Source organism: Phalaenopsis equestris, unplaced genomic scaffold, assembly GCF_001263595.1.
Source record: "Phalaenopsis equestris unplaced genomic scaffold, ASM126359v1 Scaffold000224, whole genome shotgun sequence".
NCBI classification, from domain to species: Eukaryota; Viridiplantae; Streptophyta; class Magnoliopsida; order Asparagales; family Orchidaceae; genus Phalaenopsis; species Phalaenopsis equestris.
Window position 1 is genome coordinate 3,964,273 of NW_018164666.1, and position 7,409 is coordinate 3,971,681.

The window sequence follows — 7,409 nt, forward strand, 5'->3', positions numbered from 1 at the left end:
TATATATATATATATATATATATATATTGTTCATTTATCTCTGTTGGACACTATCCTTTCTTACTATTATAGTTAACTTGAATTATATTGTATATATATGCTCATCCATGTACACATGAATGCCTGTGAACTTTGTTTATATTAAAATATACGGGGAATAAGTCATCTATTATGCTAGCTTTAGTTGAAATTGAAACCTTAACACCACGATGCCCTTTATAATATAAAGAAAATAATATTCCCACTTCTTGTTATTGATGTTAGTCTTCTTAAAGAAATGATAAACACTTCCTCACTTAGATTGAGAACTTATTCTTGTAACTAGGGTTGTCAAATCAGGTTCGTGGGTTGGGTTCGGGGTTGGGTTTGTTTTTGGGTCTGATCCGGAATTGATCTAATTCGAATCTTGCTTAACTTGAAACCGAGTCACCTTCAAAACATTGACTCGAATTTGATTTGCATAACTCATTTAACATAAGACATAACAGCTATTTGGGTGAAAATCAGGTCGATTCGGAGTTGTCGGGTTGATTTTTGTTTTGCGGGTCAACCCAAACCTAGCTAAGAAATTAAAAGTGTCAGAATCTTAAACCCGAACCTAACCTGAATATTATTTGGGTTTACCCGAACATAGATTTTTTCAGCTGGATTCATGTCGAGTTGTTGTATTGAGTTAATTTTTGTCACTGTTGTATTAAAAGAAAAAAAACTCTCTTATGACTTTCTTGATTGTTACAATATGTTGATTACTGTAGTACTGAGGTTATTATAGTATTGCCACATTTTTTTGGTAACCATGTTTTAGTAACTTAGAATAGCAAAAAGTGGTGAGAATCTCTTTAATTGTTGTTGTTGAACTCTCTCTCTTGATTTTCTCCCTTAATATTGTTTTGGCTTTTGCACATGAATCTTACGAAGGCTTCTAAAAGGTTAATTTTAGATGGGAATATACAAGGTTTAGGAAATAAAATTGATGATGTACAAAACATATCCAACCTTAAGAAAAAATAGATTGATGATGTACAAAATATAACCAACCTTAATAAAAAAGATGAAATTATTTAGTTATACCCACCCTACAATAAATTTGATTAAATCTTAATTAATGATTTCTATCAATGAAGATGTATGAATAAACTTTATCACACCACCAGATTTGCAATCTCCAACTTATATTGAGATAGTTTGATGCAATTGTCCATTAAATATTGTTAATTTTTTTTCCTTAGTTTGTTGGATTCAAATCATTATTAACTAAAGTTAAGCGAGCATTTTCGCAACCTTAGTTTTTTTTTTTTTATAGGCACCTATTTAGTGAGCATGTCTTGTAAAATTTTCCATCCCTTTGATCTCGTAAGGTTCCCCTTTCCATGCAAATTTCATTTGAAGTGATACTTAAGTTATATGTGTTTTATCTTAGAATGAAAGATTATTATTTGCTTAGTGAATTGTACTTTGGTTATTAAAATAAAGCAAGACAACCTTTATAATTTAATTAATCCCTCAAAAAGATTTTGAGCCAAAATATCTCCTCTTAATGGTTGTCACATGCTCAAATTTTGTTATTGATAGTGAAATTATTTTTTAAAACTATGAGATCAAGCTGATAGTTATGCGCTCGAGGCATATTAAAATCAAGCACTATTTCTTTGTGCATGTAGACTTTTTTTCTTAGTTTATATTGACGGTACTATATAATTTCAATTGGATTCTTCAAAAGCTCAATGATTATTGATTAAATCTTTCAAGAATTGAAATATTCACTTTAAAACTTCTTTGGATTTCTTTCTTGGGTTAGACATATTTCAATTGTCTACTCTTATTACTCATGAGTTATTTTTACTCATGAAAGTTATTTCATAAAAAAATATAACTAGTTTTTGATGTTCAGAAAACTTTAATCATGTGGTATTTCTTTTTATCTATCTTTTGTTAGTATTATTTTTTGAGTTCAAAATTATGTTTGGTTATTATTATTTTGCGAGTTGAAGTAAAAAACTTTTTGCCTTTGCTTATATCATATTAAACATTTCTAACATAATTTAAATATATTAAAATCATTATAAGTTTTAAGTACTTCTAGCTTATTATTATATATTCTCATTTCAAGAATTTTATTAGATTTTCTTACATGTCAAGTTCTTTAGCTGCTTCTCTTTATAAATAATTAATCTTTTTTATATCAATCTTACAATATTATTTAGTGCTTTCACATGTCAGGAACAACTAATATTGCATTTATGTAAATCAGTCTTGTATATGAATTTATTGAACTTCTTTTATCATTGATGATGGGCTTATTTCAAGCTATAGGTGTTCTTTTTGAGCTTAGAGACAAGACTTTCTTTTTTGGATTAGAGAAAGTCTTCTAGCTAAATTAGATAGATGTCTAACTATAGAACATCATAAGAAAACATAGTCTTATCATACATGTCTCAAGTGTATATCCTCTATAACTATGATGCTTAACACTAATGGTATAACTGATTTAATCAATGGAGATAAATTTTTAGTGGAGTTAACACCTTTTATTAAAAACCTTTCACTGCTACTTTTTACTAGTTAAATTTTTTACTTTATAAATCCATTTATTTTGCAGGTTTTTTTTCCGCTAGATATATCTTAGTTAATATCTAAGCACAATTTTTTGAAAAGATAGTTCAACATTTTTTTCTTATTAGCTACCACTAAGATGAATTCTTGAATGTAGGATGTTTCCATAAAATTCAAGTTCTATTGTGTCATAGGAATCAAATTTTATAGAGATAGAGATTAAATTTTATAGGACTTTGAAGTCCTTTTGGAATCTCTCGACTTATAAGGGTGTTAGACTCAGATTGAATTCAATCAGTTGGGTTGCTTTTTTTTTTCATAAATATTAGTGGACTCTTTTGATTTAACTTGCTTTGTGATGGATATTTCTTCTCCAATGTTACTTTACTTTTACATTATAGATTTATTGAAAATAATTTTTTTTAATTCTAATGATTTTCTTATTTTAATATCCTAAAACCTATAATCAAAATAATCAATGTTATATACAATGAAGCAGCACTCCTTAGATTTTTGGTCAAACTTGTCTCTAATATTTTGACTAGTACAAATATGAGAAAGATAATTGAAGACTTCTTTAGTCAACCCAATGTTATGAGCTATGATGACACAACAAATTAAATATATTGATTTTTTTTAAAGACTAGATTTGCCACCTTTCATTGAGAGGAGCACCAAGTATTTTCTTATGTCATCCCATCAAAATAACGACCATTTCTAAGCTATTGGCATTTGATTTTAGGACTAGTATTTTCTTAGTCAAATCATTTGATTTCTTGATCTAGCAAACATGATAAATTTTTTCTCAATAAATAATCTACTAACAATCATTTTGAAATTTTCATAACATTGAGCCTCTTATGGATGTAATGGTAGATGAACCTTACACATCAATGTGAACTAGCTTCACTTGTTTTTTGGGTTTATAGCTTATTTTCTAGTCTTTGAGAGAATGATTCATGTTTGCTTTCTTAAGAATAAGCTCTATAAAGAATTCAATAAATTTTAAATATAAGAAAATATCTTAAGAAGAGATGATTCTTGGTTTATCTTCCTTATATGACCTATCATTGATGTGAATTATTTGTACTTTAGTTTGAGCTTATTATGTCCCACATTATTCCCACTTTTGTGGTGTTGTAAAGAGATCAATATTATTTTCTCAACTAACCACCAAGGTTTTTTAAACTAAATTTTAGGTTTCAAAATTAAATGTGGTGTCGTATCGAAATCATGTTTCTCTCAAGGCCATAAAATGCTTTACTTTGTGAAAATTATCGAATGTTCCATTATCTAATTTCACGTATCACATCAATAATTATGATGATACTTAAGAATCATTGTCCATAAGATTTATTTTTTCATAATTATTCATAGAGTAAATATCATTAGTTCTTTGTAAGATGAGGAAAGTAAAGCTGCACTTTAGTATAACTTTCATAATCATACTAGGCTATCATCATGAATAATCATTACATCTTCAATGCATTCTATAACAATATTCATTATTTATTCCTTCAATTTTTTACCTTATTAGTATTCTTTATAAGCAAATCTTACAATATGTTTGTCAACCCGCCATAGTGTTGGACAACTGTAAATCTTTGCATCGATAATTGCTTTTATTTCAAGGCATTCTCCTTTTATCACTTTTCAAAATAAACATGAATTTTCACCCTTCTCAAATAGTTAAATTCCTTTATTAATCCTAAGGTCTTTGTTTCTTCAAGCTTTATTTTAATAATTCCATAAGTTCAATAATAGTTATGACTTCACAAAACCTTGAGTATTTATGAAATCAAACTCAAGGCATGAATTTCTTTACCGAAGTTAATGGTTGTAGAGCGAAATTAATAAGTACTCAATTTCTTAATAATAAAGACTTCTTCATAAATTTTAATATTAAAGAACTAATATATAATATGTACCATATAAATCACATATTTATTTTTTATTATATGTTTGATAGTGTCTTCATCATGTTTGCATTAGTTATTCGTTGAGGATGTTGAATATGACACTCATTGTCAGATGCATAAGGATATCTTTCAAGTGTTGCATATTCCTTAATTCCTTCTCTTGATCAATAAATGACATATTTATCACTTTCAATGGTGGGTGGCTTCTTCCATGGTAGAGGGGGTCCTGTATTTACATCTAGTAATAGTTAAACTATAGACCATAACTAATTTTAGTCTTCATCATTACTTTGATTTAAAAGTTTTCTCCACTTGGCTTTAATCACAATTGTTAGGTTAAAATAATAACTTAAAGATGGGTAACAATCACAAAAAATAGATAAGTACAAAAACACACAAAGTTTACATAATTTAATGAGATCCATGTATATCTACAGCTAAATAGAAATCGAAATATTACATTAACTATCAAGGAAGGTGCATTGAGATATTACACTTTATTTAAATTTGATAAATAATAATAAAACTATCACAGTGTAAGTATTAAGAGGCAAGGAAGAAATACTACATACTATCTTAGCTTTTCCTTAATTTGAAGCCCAACTAGTTATATATAGCCTTACAAAGGATTAACAATTAATGTTATAACCATTACTCTTCTTCTATTTACAAAAATGAGCAACATCTCCTTATGTGAACCAAAGAGTCATCCTTATAACAAAAGATAAAACTTTCATACACTTTTATCATTTGTTATGATAATTTGATTGATATATTATGGTGTTTTTTGTTTACCAAATTACTTGAATATGCTGATTGTGATAGAAATCAAGAAACATCGATTTGTTATTACTATAAAATTCTCTCTCTCTCTCTCTTTATTTTACTATGGGTTATAGGCATATATCATGGGGAAGACTTTTAGGGATTATTTTTAAATTATAATACATAGAATTAAAGAAACACAAAAGAGAACATGTAGAATAAACCAATTGCTCAAAATAATTGCATGGCTCTTAGGGTATACTCATATCATAAATAAATTTGTTCAAGTATCAATTAATGATTTACATTGAATTAATTTTTGCATTAAATTAATTTTATTTAAAAATTTTCACCAAATTTTAGCATCTCTTCGTGGCATTTGCTTGAGCTGTAATATCTCTATACACACCAAAGTTTGATTATCGATTACAATGTGATGCTAGATATTACAATTCTATGTGTAAAATAATTATATGCAAATGCCCATATTAGAGCATAAAGATAAACAAAATTTTCATAAAATATGATTCATATTAATGAATTGATTATGAGATATGGTAATATATGTTTATAATGGATAGTCTGAGCATGATGACAATTGAAAACCTAATGGTATCAAAAGAAGATTTATGTCACAAACTTAAATGTTGTGATTCTGGTAGCCTCAAAGTTAGCCAATATAGCATACTTAGGGAGTGGCGACTTGGTTTATGCAAAGAGAATGTCAACAATAAACATATGGTGGAGCCTTATATAAACCAAAGGGTGATGGAAAGGCCCATAGTCAATGAAAATAATATTCTAGAAAGTGAATAAAATGGAAAGTCTTGATTGGTAGCTATAAAAATATAAGATATTCATGGCAAGCTCAAAGATGGTGATAATGGTTGGTTTGAAAGTTGAAGTAACTACAAATTGAAGAAATTATGGGCCAATAAACAACAAAAACGATGAGCTCAGAGTTGATGTCAATGAAAAACTAACAATTTTGAAATGCAAGGATTCGTTAGTTATGACATTCAACTTTTGCTCTCATGAGCAAGTATTCATGAAAATTAAATGACACTGGTCTGACAAAGTTGTATATATTCAACTTATTTTTTTTCTTTCTATTTGAGCCTCCATCCTGGTGGTCTAGAAATTCATGAATTGAATTGCTCTGTAACATATCTTCATGTTGATTGTGTCATTCCATGTTTATTTGGACAACATTCACTTAAATTGAGGCAAATCAACCTCATTTTTTGCTTCTTTATTGCCTCAAGTTCCACTCTTTACTTGAAAAATTATCTAGGCATTATCACATATATAAATTCTAGCTACCAATAATGCAAATTTCATGCCTCCATGGAGATAAGAAAAAAAATTGAAAAAGCCACACCAATCTTATAAGTTGCCTATTTGATGGCCATCACCATTTCTCTCTCCTTCTCATAAAGTCTGAACCTAACCTAATCCAATATGACATTTGGTGACCTAAAAGCTATCCTTTTTCTCCTCCTTTTTAAGAAGTTTAATAAATTTGATATGATCACAGCTAAAATAATCAATTTTGTTGGAGTGATTTAATGATGATGATCATTGTTCCACTATGCTGTTATATAATTGTTTTTCTTGCATTAGTTAAGTGTTTAAGAAAATAATTAAATGGACATCCTTATCAAGATATTCTGGAGGCCACTCAGCTGATACTTAATTGATCTTCTGGCATTAGGTATGTATTATAAAGGCAATGGGAACTAATGCAATGATTCCCGTACACTAAAAGGCAGCACGTATGCTCTCGCAATATCAGATAATATTATTTTATATATGTATATAAAGCATTGTTTTGTATAAAAATGAGCATAATCAAATAAAATACGTTATAAGAATATCGAATTTTGGTTGCCTCAAAACCTTACCACATGCCATTCTCAAGCTCAAAGAAGAGAGACTTTAGGATCAAATGAGGCTATCCAAAATACACGTCAGAACAAATTAGGAGTATACAGAAATTCCACAAAAACCTATAAAATGATTGCAATGAAATGAAGAAAACGAATATGAGAGACAAGGGATTATTGTTCATTTCTCTCTCCTTTGTCCTTTTGTCCCTCGATAACCCCCAATTTACATCCTATTTATTTATTAGGTGTATTAACAAATTAGGATTAATATATATATATATAT